Source organism: Lissotriton helveticus, chromosome 3_1 (assembly GCF_964261635.1).
Source record: "Lissotriton helveticus chromosome 3_1, aLisHel1.1, whole genome shotgun sequence".
Lineage (NCBI taxonomy): Eukaryota > Metazoa > Chordata > Amphibia > Caudata > Salamandridae > Lissotriton > Lissotriton helveticus.
In genome coordinates, this window is record NC_136061.1 from 179,962,822 (window position 1) to 179,975,878 (window position 13,057).

A 13,057-nucleotide genomic window follows, 5' to 3' on the forward strand; every position below is an offset into this window, starting at 1 on the left:
GGTTTACCTTTTTCATGAATTCCATTAGCACCTCTATCTACATGAAAGATTTTAGGAAAGACCAAGCCAACATAACATGATCCGTACCAGTGATCTGGTAATTTGTATAAGCCTTGTTCCCACACAAAAAATATATTCCCGGAAAAACTGGGTCATTACCACCTCTAAATCCCCATCCCCCTTTGATAATATAAGTATCTTCACATTGACTTGCACCCACAAAATAATTTTCATACACAGTGTTATCTCTTCGAATACATAATTTCCCTAATAATGGTGTATCTATATTTATAGCCACATTTACATCATGTCCCTCAATATTACCGTCTGAAAATGCCCACTTTGTAGATTTAGTCTGTTTCATTTTTTCCCGTTGCTTATATTGCTGTCTTCTTTCCTCAACCATATTCAGAAATACTTTCTCTTCATTTCTCATTTTACAAGTCAAATTATGTTTAAAGGCATAATCATGTGTCAACTCTTGTGTTTCTAAGACATATTCTCCCAAATTTTTAGCATGCTTAATTTGATTTAGTTCAGCAACAATTTTCAATTTTGCAAATATATCATCAGAATCTGAATAATAATATTCTAATTTTCCAGTTCTATAAAATAAACTTGTTATCACACTACAGGTTACTCCATATGTTAACGGTAAATGACGGTAAGTCACACCCTCGGAAACAGATGCTGGTAATTTCACACAGACATAACGGTCACTGGCATCCATTGTTGTTACATATTCAGATAATAATCTCGAAAAAGTATTTTTAGAAAAGTCACTAAGTGACTTATCTTGATGAATTTCAGGCCTATATACATGTGTAATTTTTCATTTTTCAAATCATCAATCTTATCTTTCAAACTATCATTTGCTTTCAATTTTTCAAAATCAGGTCTAAAAGGAATGATAATAGCAAGAATTAACCATATTAACATTAATATTCCAGTGCAAAGTAACCACTTTCTACACCATTTTCTAAAAATAGAACACTTATATTTAGTCACTTCATTAGTAGCCATTTTTTTTTTACACAGCAATTTTCACAATCTTTTCTCCTTTAAGTTGTCTCTTTTTAACCTTGTTTTCACTTACAATGTTCCTTTCAAGTTCAATTACAGCTTTTGTTTATATATATATATATATATATATATATATATATATATATATATATATATATATATATATATATATATATATATATATATATATATATATATATAATGACCCTGAGGAGTACTCCTGACAAAAGAACAGGATTAGGTCTCCATGAGATTTTGATGGGAAGAGTAACGAGAGAAGCATTTGTACCAGTACCACTGGGCAAATAACTCTCTCCCCCTGTGACCAAGGCTGACGCCGAAACGTGTAAGGAAAGGAGACATTCTGCGCTGCTGAGCTTGTTAATAAATGCCTTTAATCCGGTATTGGGCCTCATGTGGTGCTTTGTTGGATGTGAAATGGTCGGGCTGCTCCGTGCCTGATGTTCTGAGGCCGCCCTGTAGGGTGCATTGCTCCTTTGCTCGGAGACTCTTTGGGAAAATGTTTAATCTGGAGCAAGACCCACTCGCCACCGTGATCCTTATTAAGGAATGCTATTCTGCTTAAGCACTGCGGCTGAAGGAAGGGATTCAGAGAGAGGGGGACTCTCTCACTCTGATCGTGCCGGAGCTGAGGCATTTTTTCAAGCAATCAAGGATTGTAAGCACCATGCAAACAGACAATACCTAACGTGACAATGTGAGTTATTATCCCTCTACAATTGAAACATGCACTGTAAATAATTGGACACTTGAAGAAAAAACGGAAAAAAACGATCTATTAAGATTTGACATGATTTTTGACTACCAGTGCAATGCATCATGGGTCTTGTATTGTATATGCCTGTCATGTGACTTTGAATAGTTTAAAAAGCGCGCACGAAGCACTGGGCAAATGACTCTCTGCCCCTGTGACCAAGGCTGACGCCGAAACGCATAATACATTTATCACGACCTAGTACTGGGGGAAATTGACAAGATGACGAATGTAAGTCATAAGGGAATGGAAAATCTCAACAAGAAAGAACGATTAGCGATACAATCTCTAATATCGAACAATAACATCGAGATCAAACCCGCTGACAAAGGGGGAAATATTGTCATTCAAGAGAGAACTGACTATATTAACGAGGCAATGAGACAACTTGAGGATAACTCGAAATACACTGTGCTTGAAAGAAATCCAACAAAAGAATTAACAACTGATCTGAGAAACAAACTAGATGATTGCAAAAAGACTGGCTTACTTACGGAACAAGAAAGAAAATATCTTATGGTGGAAAATCCAACTGTACCAACCATATACTTTCTACCGAAAGTACACAAAAACACTCAATAAACCACCAGGGAGACCAATAATTTCTAGCTGTGGGAGCTTATATGAGAAAGTATCAGTGTATGTGGACAGTTTCCTTGCCCCAATAGTACCCACCTTAACATCTTTTATTAAAGATACGGGAGACTTCTTGCGAATTTTGTCCAATACGGAATGGCAACCAAACTATTTTCTAGTAACGATTGATGTTGTATCGTTATACACCTCCATAGACCATGAAATTGGTCTGAAGGCAATTCAGTATTTCCTACAACAGAGACCAGTCAACCTCTATCAACATTCAAAGATGCTTGTACAAATGATATCACTCTGCTTATACAACAATGTCTTTGTCTTCAACAAGAAAACATATGAACAGCGCTGTGGAACTGCCATGGGAGTTTAATTCTCCCCAAGCTACGCTAATCTCATGATGGGGTGGTGGGAGAGGTGTGTAGCTTGGGGAGAAGAAAACGACCTACATATGGCCAACGTGGCGTTATGGCTCCGTTTCATAGACGACCTCTTCCTGCTCTGGAAAGGGACTGAACAGGAACTCAAAGATTTCTTTGCCATTCTAAATACGAACACAGTGGGATTAAAATTCACCTACAACATCAGTCAAAAAGAAATTGAGTTTCTAGACATAAAAGTCTATGTCAAAAACAATAAACTGGAGACAACGGTCCATCGCAAAAAAACGGCAACCAACAGTATTTTGCATGGACAGAGTTACCATCCCACCAGTCTAAAGAAAAGCATTCCTTATGGTGAGCTTTTAAGGATGAAGAGGAATTGTTCTGAAGAAAGTGAGATGGAGCGCAAATTTGAGGAAACAAAAGTTCGTATTCAACAGAGATGTTACAAAAGAATCAATATCAAAAGAGGGGCAATAGCAGCCAGGAATAAAAACAGACATGAAATGCTAACATCTTATGAAGCTTCTGCTCTTGTGGGGTGGTGCCTATTTCCATCCAGGTCAGGTTATACAAGACAACAGGTATCCTTGGAATGTATGTGGACATTTTAGGTGGAATCTTATGTATCGTAATGGACTTATTGTTTTCTGGTCTCAATTGCTTTACTGGTACCAACTTTCTGTATTCCTATTCATATGATTTTTTGTTTCAACGCTCTGTAATTATTCGTACTGAACCGTCTATTCTTGTACTGATGAATCTCTTTGCAGCTCCTAATAAAAATCTTTTGAACATAAAAAAGAAATGCTAACATCTAGCAATAAAACCAGACTAGGAAAAAGAAAATATCCGAATCAGGATTTGATACCCAATGATATGAAAACAGAGATTATAACATTGGAAGAACAACCAAGAATGATAATCAGGTATACAAAAGAGAGTTACAAGATCAGAAAAATAATGAGCAAATTTTGGCACATTTAAAAAAAAGATATTGACATTGGTAATGAGATAGGAGATAAACCATCGGTAACATACAGAAGAGCACCAAACCTGTCAGATCATTTGGCGCACAGCCATTATGAACTGCGAAAAGACAGAGACTGGCTGGGATCCAAACAAACAGGATTCACAAAATGCCTAATATGTAAGGCGTGTAAGATTGGAAAAAAATCGCAAAAACCTACTGGAACCTTCGGGTAGAAAATTTGAGATAAAACAACAAATCACATGTGAAACTTCTTTCGTGGTTTATATACTTCAATGCCAATGCGGAAAAAGATACATCGGGAGCACGACATGCCCCTTGAAAAAACGCATCTTGGAACATACCAGGGCAATACAGAAAAAGGACCCTGCTTATGCAATGGCCAAGCACATGCTCAATCATCCTGGTTATACATGGACAAACATGACATATTCTGGTCTAGCTGCAATACCTCCTAATGAACGTGGAGGTGACAGAAAAATGCAACTAAAGAGACTAGAATCTAAATTAATTATGAAATTTAAGACCATACAACCGATGGGACTTAATGCAGATGCAGAACTTCATGTACATTTATAACGGAATTGATGCTGAATAATTGATGAATTGCTTTCTCATAATCATGAGCAAAACAACACATAACTCTTATCCAGTCATTAGTGGGAAATAATAGCGGTGGCCAGGGCACTCAGCCATAGAAACACAGAATAACACTCCTTTTTGCCTAATCACAGTAGTTGTACTAATAAAAGTGAATCAATTCACCAAAATACACTGTAGATTTAAATGAGTACATAGGATGAATTCCTCACCGCTTAACCACACATGGCTGGACTCAGGTCTCATAGATACACTATATATATTGACATCAACACTACATGCATGGCATAGCAAGGGTACTTAGTCCGATAAACAATGACAAAAATGCAAATGTTTCATCAAAATTATTTCCTTATACGTTGACAAACTCGTTAGGAAATTTTGATTTAGTTAAATGTTGTTAATTTAACTACAATGCCCACAATGCATTAGGTGAGAAATGTGTATATAAAGTAAAAGTGAAAAGGGACTTATTGTTGAAAATGTTACCGTGATCAAGAACGTAACGTTCGAAACGCGTAGGTCTTCGCAGCCTAAAAATAAATGCTGTTGAAAAGTTTCCCAAGTGGAGTGCCATCATTTTTTAACTTTGTGGCAATAGAATTACGGGATCCTGCCTTGGTCCCGTTGCTGGCACCAGCTTCAATGCGCTCCCCCTGCGACGAGGCAAGTTGTGAATTCATATATATATATATATATATATATATATATATCTATATATATAAAATATATATAGATATATATAATGCTTTGGAGTCCGACTGGTCGGTTGACCAGCGTGAGCCCCGGCGCCGATTCCGGTAAGGCACACATGTGCATTCGTTATTTTTGGAAATGCTTTCTTATTATCCAGCGGGTTATAGGATATTGCCCCACTTTAACATACTTGCCAACGAACAGTTTCGCGGCTAAACACACGAGCCGATATCTATTTAAAACATCATGTTTTCCAGCGACGCGCTCCGACACAGGGACTCAGTGGCTGAGGCAATGTTTGACAATCTTCCGGCGGTAACAGATGAACCGCGTGTGAATAAAACTATCAATATCAACAACGACGTCAAAGCTCTATTGAAAACTTTGGAAAAATTATTACGAAATGAACTTTCCAAGTGGTGGGAAAAAAAATCCTTGGAAAAATATCGTGACTGTAACCGAGTGCCTAGAGGTCTACGGGTGTTAATTGTACCCACCTATGAAAATCCAAACCCCCAAATGCTACATGAATGGGCTGATAACAACCTACAAGCGTCAAAAAATATGCTGCATATCTTGATTAAATATGTGGAGTCAGACCGTGAGGCATTATTACTAGAAATTGAACGGATTACTAGCTTATTAGACGCCACTTGCAAAGTGGACCTCATTGCTAAGAGCAAAAAAGAAATAGAAACACGCTTGGCCAAGTATGAGGAAACCATCCAAGAACGTAAAATATACAAATTTGCACGTGATCGCAATGACTATGCTACGGGACGTATATTTACCTTTGCCAAGAAATATGACAACTATAAGTGCCAAGCACTCACAGGTCTGAAGGTACATACCATGACATCAGGTAGTGAACAAACAGCCACATTAGGGGAGGTTGTATCTGATGCTGCTTCTTTAACATCTAACAGTGATTCGGATGATCCCAGACCCGGTACTTCAACAGGTCAATTGGATATGACGAACTTCTCAGTGGTGGAGGAATTAAATTTTGTGAGCGAGGACCGGAGGTACTCTTTGCGCCGCCGTCATCCTCTGCCACAGCAAGGAAAAGCAACAACAGGAGCAGGCGCGAGAGGAGGCGCAAACACAAATAGAGGCACATCAAGAGGCAATGTGCAGAGAAACTGGAAGAAATAACCAGTACTACGGAAAATACAGTGGTCAACCTGACTGATGTCGTACTTACCAAAGCTGAGGAACAACTTCTTTCTTTAGGACTGACATTTTGTCCAAGGAATGATTTTTCATACAACCAGGCACGCATAGATGTATTTAAGTTTATTCGGAAAATAACATTGATAAAATACTTTCAGATACATTCATCCTCAAATAATAAAACATCTACTGAATTGGGGAAATATATTCCTAGTAATCCTCTACAAACGAGGGATATTCCGAATTTGCAGACTATGTATGACCTTGCCTATGAAGACGATTCTCAGCAAGCACCGACTGCCAGTCAAGTGATCAATATTACAAAAACTGCGCCAAGTCCCTTCCGCCCTAAATCCACTTTCCTGCCACTAATGCCCAAAGATGCTGTGGATGTGTTTAGAGACCGCATCATTGTGGAATTAAAAGATCTTAACAGGAAACTACAGGGCAAATCAAGACAAACAAACTACAACAATGACAAATATCACCTTCTTATCAAGAAACATCAGAACAGCCAAGAAATTATTGTCAAAAGCTCGGACAAAGGTGGGAATACTGTTTTATGCTCTAAAAAAGATTATTTAAACGAAGCTGATAAACATCTTTCAGACTCCACCTGCTACACAAAGAGCACTAAGACAATTATGAGGAAAAATGAGGAAATAACACGCAAAAAGATTCATAATTGGCAGCGAAAAGGCCTATTAACTAAGAATGAATCTAAATTTTTAAGTGTGGAGGATCCCATTACACCAATCTTATATTTCCTGCCTAAGGTGCATAAATTGGTCACCCCTGTTCCTGGACGCCCCATCATATCAGCTATGGGTAGTATGAATGAGAACTTATCTAAATATGTCGATTACTTTCTCCAACCACACATGAAAGGTTTACAATCGTATTTAAAGGATACCACTGACTTTTTAACTAAAGTGCGAACTGTTGACTGGTGTGCGGACTATTTATTTCTTGTGATGGACATTGAATCGCTGTATACCAGCATTCACCATAAACAGGGTATGAATGCCACTGAGTTCTTTTTGGACAAACGAGATGTGAGCCTAAGGGACCATAACCAAATGCTTTTGGAAATGATTAACATCTCTCTATGTACTAACTTTTTTCAATTCCAGAGAGATATATATCAGCAGCTACGTGGGGTGGCGATGGGTTCGTGCTTCCCCCCCAGCTACTCATGTTTGCATGTGGGCTGGTGGGAGGAGCACGTGCTCGTAGTCACCCACCGCCAGTGGTGGACCAACATCATTCACTACTGGCGGTACATTGATGACGTGTGCATCATCTGGAAAGGAACTTGTGAGGAAGCAACTGCATTTGTTGATGCCATCAATATGAACAATCTTAATTTAAAGTTCACTGCATCTATTACTGGTGACTCGGCTGAGTTCCTTGATGTACAACTCTACATCTAGGCAGGCATTCTCCACACTAAGCTGCATAGAAAGTCCACAGCGGGCAATTCTATCCTACATGCCCGTAGTGCCCATCGCAGCCATACTATTAAGAACATTCCTTATGGCAAATTCATTAGAATCCGCAGAATCTGTAGTGATGAGGTGATATCTGATCTTTTTCTTGCTGAATCGGTATAAAGATTCTTACAGAGAGGGTATAAGAAGAAGGTCTTAGATGAAGCTTTGATAAAAGCTAAGATCAGAAATAGAGAGGACCTTCTTAAACCTAGAGCTGATGCACCTACTGATCCGTCAGCAACCAATTCTGTTCGTCTCACTACCACTTTTTGTGCCCAGGCTAACACTATCCGCCGGGTTATACTTGCAGAGTGGCCCATTGTCCTAACGGACAATATTTTAGGTCCTATTATGCCCAGTCAACTTGCCATCACCTTTCAACGGGCACCCTCTATGAGGGATGCCCTAGATAGATCTATGCCAGAAGTTCAGGTAAAAAAAACTTGGTTATCGAAAACGGGTTTCTTCAAGTGCACGTCATGTCGTGCTTGTACGTTTGCTAAGAACAGCACCCATTATAAGACTGCTTTCAGTGAGAAGGAGATTCCCATTCGGGAATACCTCACATGCAAATCTGAATATGTAGTCTATAAGCTTAGATGTACTTGTAATCTGTCATACATTGGCAGTACTGAGCTTCCAGTCAACAAGCGTATTTTACAACATATCAGAGCTATTGTCAACTCTGACAGTAGCTACCCAGTGGCCAGACATTTTTAATCAATTCACAGTAACAAACAAGGTCTTGGGTTCTGTCCCTAACCCCGGACGGGGTGGGAATCGCGACAAGTTGTTGCGACAGAAAGAAACCCATTTCATTCTTTATTTGGATACCAGGGTCCCAAATGGGCTAAATATCAATGAGGACCTGCATAACGTTCTGTGATCCTGTGGTGATAAACTATTATTGTATTTTTTCCATCATTGAGTATGTTAGTTTCCAGTATGAGCTTTGTCTTTCCGTTGTTGAGTTTCTGTACATTTGGATAGTCTTTATGAGATGAATTAATGTTTTCATACATTATACCTTTATGCCACTGTTAAAATGTATTAAGTATGCTCTCTTTTTTTAGAAAATGTACTTTTTGCACTGCACTTTTTTCTGGGATTTTTTAGACTGAAATATGGTAATTACATTAGTACTGATTTTTGGATGTGGCCATTACTCATATTTTTTGCACTTGCATTTTATGTGTATGAAGGCTGCTACCCAGATACCCACCGTTCTAGAATTCTGTATTCTTGCACTAGCACTTCATTATATTGATAGTATAACTTGATTATCTTTTTAAATGAATATTTCTGAAATTTGATTGATATTTATATGCATCACGGGTTTCAATTTGTGCAAATCGGCACTCGCCATAATCAATCAAGTTTCATTGTATGAATTCTAATCTGCAAGCTTCTGTCCATGTCCTCCTATTAGAGGTTTGAATCTTGTGTTACCATATGCAGTCTTTTTGTTGATGCTTTGCACACTTCCAGCCTTTCAATGTATTTTTAAACTTGTTGGGCTTTTTAAAACTACTGAGCACTTTAAATTCCCAATGCCTGCTGGGGCGCGTTATGTGAGCAAGCTCCTTTACGGAGTGAAACGCGTCATGGAGGACGCTGGTCCGGCACTTTCACGTTGAAATAAACAGATGAAACTGTTTACAAGAATGTTCGTGACTCGGGCTCTTCATTGAAGGATTTCGAGTTGGGGAAGTGGTCCTTGCCTGGTGTAGTCCGCCGTACCATTGGCGGTCCAGTTCTGCAGATATATATATATATATATATATATATATATATATATATATATTTTCTTTTTTTTTTTTTTTTTACAAAACAGGACTTCACCGCCGTCGCTCCGTTCTTTCGGGTGCACCCTCAAACGATGGTGAATCGTTCCATATTGTTGTACTTAGCAAGCAAATAGGTTTGCTGACGATGTAAGAGGCACACACGGAGTCAGGTTTATAAAGCTAAAATGCTTTAATCGGTGCTTTTTAGTTTCCTCTCCCCGCCAGTTCGACAGACGCCTTTCGCCTTCGCGGCTTTTTCAATGTGGATTAACCCACAGTGTTACAATGATTTTAAACCCAACCTTCAATTCCATGACCATGGAAACAAATGACGGACATGAATTCAACCAGCTATACATTCGTAAAGTGGTGGCCATCTTGTAATGGGTAAAAGTTGTAATAATTACAAAACAATCTATAAGTGCAAGTGCTTAAACGATAATTAAACAGTATTAAATTAAAAAGAGTCAATTTCCACTCCTAATGTGAATTCATAAAAAACAGGTCTTTTGATTATAGTTATACAACTTTATAGTTTACTCTCTTCATGACCTGTATTATTTTTCAAAATCTCAGCAGATGTCACAGCTGATAAAGGAAAAAGTTCAAGAATCATAAGAACATTATAGCCCCATATCATCATGTACAACTAACTGCTGAGTTAACAGAATTAAGCCCTGTATGGGCGAGAAGCTCCCAGCACAATACTTGTGAATATGTCCAGTTATAAATACTTGCTTGAATAACAGTAATTTAATACTGTTTAATTATCGTTTAAGCACTTGTACTTATAGATTGTTTTGTAATTATTACAACTTTTACCCATTACAAGATGGCCACCACTTTACGAATGTATAGCTGGTTGAATTCATGTCCGTCATTTGTTTCCATGGTCATGGAATTGAAGGTTGGGTTTAAAATCATTGTAACACTGTGGGTTAATCGACATTGAAAAAGCCGCGAAGGCGAAACGCGTCTGTCGAACTGGAGGGGAGAGGAAACTAAAAAGCACCGATTAAAGCATTTTAGCTTTATAAACCTGACTCCGTGTGTGCCTCTTACATCGTCAGCAAACCTATTTGCTTGCTAAGTACAACAATATATATATATATATATATATATATATATATATATATATATATATATATATATATAAATATATATAAATATAAATATATATATTAATGCAATGGCGGTAAGAGCTGAAGCGCTCAACAGCGGGTGCATGCGAGAGATCAACCACAGATCCAATAACCTTTTTCCGCAAAAAATGAATCGCAGCACTCAGGAATCATAAATGACTGATTTATTTAGCACACTGTGACAGACTAGTTGTGGGAGTTTGCTAAATAAATCAGTCATTTATGATTCCTGAGTGCTGCGATTCATTTTTTGCGGAAAAAAATAAATATATATATATACCCTTTTCTTTTCACGGTTTCTCCAAACCTCTTGAGAATCTTTTTCTTTCTTTGTGTCACAGTTTACTCACTTTCTTTTTCAACACCTGGACAATGCAAGTTTTCCTGGCTGCTGTTTACTTCACTTATTGGAGGCAGCAACATGTAGGTCCACTCAGGTGATTTATATTTTTGATTTGGTCTTCCCACTCTTTTTGGCCTTTGCACAACCTCTGTTTTCTTTCCCAACAACTCCTTTTGACTGGTTATTTCATTCACTTTATCTTCTTGTACTTTTGCTTTGTTAACCAGTTTAATTTTTAGTCCATCAGTTTCTTTAGGACAATTATCTCCTTTTCGAACTCTTTTTATTTCAGGTTCAGTTGTGTTTCGCTCCACTCTCCAATTTCTTTTTCTTGAACTTCTCCTTAATTGAGTGTCAACATCATTGTCCTCCGTCTCTGTTTCAGATCTTTCTATAGTTTCATTTATAATGAATTTTACAGGATCTGGTTCTTTTTCTGAGCTTTTTTCTCTCTGGTCAGTTCTTTCACTCTGTTAGGAACTTCTCCATAGCTGGTACTTGGAAAGTCATCTTCATCGTGAGTTATTTCCCTTTCACCAATTTCGAGATTTCGGTTCCTGCTTTCAGAGCTTTCAGACTGTCCTTCAATATTTCCTTGATTAATGGTTTTATTTTCACTTAGCTCAGTGTCATTACTGGTATCAGTCTCTACCAAATCTCGACTTACAGGTCGATCTTCAAAATTTAGTATTTCAACAATTTCATTTTCTCCTTCTGATGCAGAGCTAGTATCTGATATATCCAGATGTCGACGAACAGGTCGAGCTTCAGTATCTGGATCTTTTTCTGGTTCACTCTCAGAGTCTGAGTCAGTCGTGCTTTCACTTTCCTCCTGCAGATTTTCAGGCTCAGGCACACGAATAGTGTGGCTGGCGTTCACCCACCTTTGGACTCCAGCACAATTAACTGCAGTGGTACTAACCAGAATGATTTGTCGAGGCGTATGCCAGCGAGGCACTAGACAGTTTCTTCTCCTGTAAACCTTTATCCGAACCCAATCTCCAGGGACTAGATCATGAGCTGGATGTTTCTCTTTCGTTTGTGCCTCAGTTCTCACCTGATGGAACACAGAAGTTACTACATCAGACAGATTTTTGCAGTAATCCAATATGATATCATCATTTATACTCAACAGTTTATCAACTGGTACAAATGCTTCTCTCGTTACTCTTCCCATCAAAATCTCATGGGGACTTAATCCTGCTCTTTTGTCAGGAGTACTCCTCAGGGTCATTAGAACAAGTGGCAGTGCACCAGGCCATTTTAGTCCTGTGGACAAACACATTTTTTGCAAGTCTGTTTTTTATTGTTCCATTTACTTGTTCAACCACCCCTGAAGCTTCTGGTCTGTAAGCACAGTGTAACTTTTGACGAATGTCCAGTGCTTCAAAAATCATTTGCATTAGTTCATTACGGAAATGAGTTCCACGTTCTGTTTGAATTGTTACTGGGAAACCGTAGCGTGGTATTATCTCACGTAACAGGAGTTTGGCAACTGCCACTCCATCATTCCTCCTAGTGGGGAAAGCTTCAATCCATCGTGAAAATAGACAATTGATCACAAGTACATACCTAAGTCTGTTACATGGTGGTAATTCAATAAAATCCAACTGCATTCTTGTAAATGGACCTCCCTTCCGTCCTATCGTCCCCAAACTCACATCAGTTTTCCTTCTTGGGTTCAATTGCTGGCACACGAGACACCTCTGACAGAGACTCTCGGCAATCATCCTAAACTTAGGATTATACCATGTCTGTCTAAACATCCTGATCATAATGTCTCTTCCAATGTGTGCTTGACCATGGTACATTTGTGCCATATTTGAGATCATGTTATCAGGCATTTCTGGTCTTTCATCTTCGTAAACCCAAATTTCATCTTCTTCTCTTTGTCTACATCCTGCTTTTAACCAATTATCTTTTTCTTCTTCACTAGATTCTTCCTGCATTTGTTTTACCTCCTGCCATGTCTCAACTACTGTGGTTAGCATCAAAGGACTTGAAACATGTTCAGTTTGCCTATCCCGATTTATGGATGCAAGATTTTTGGCACAGTATTT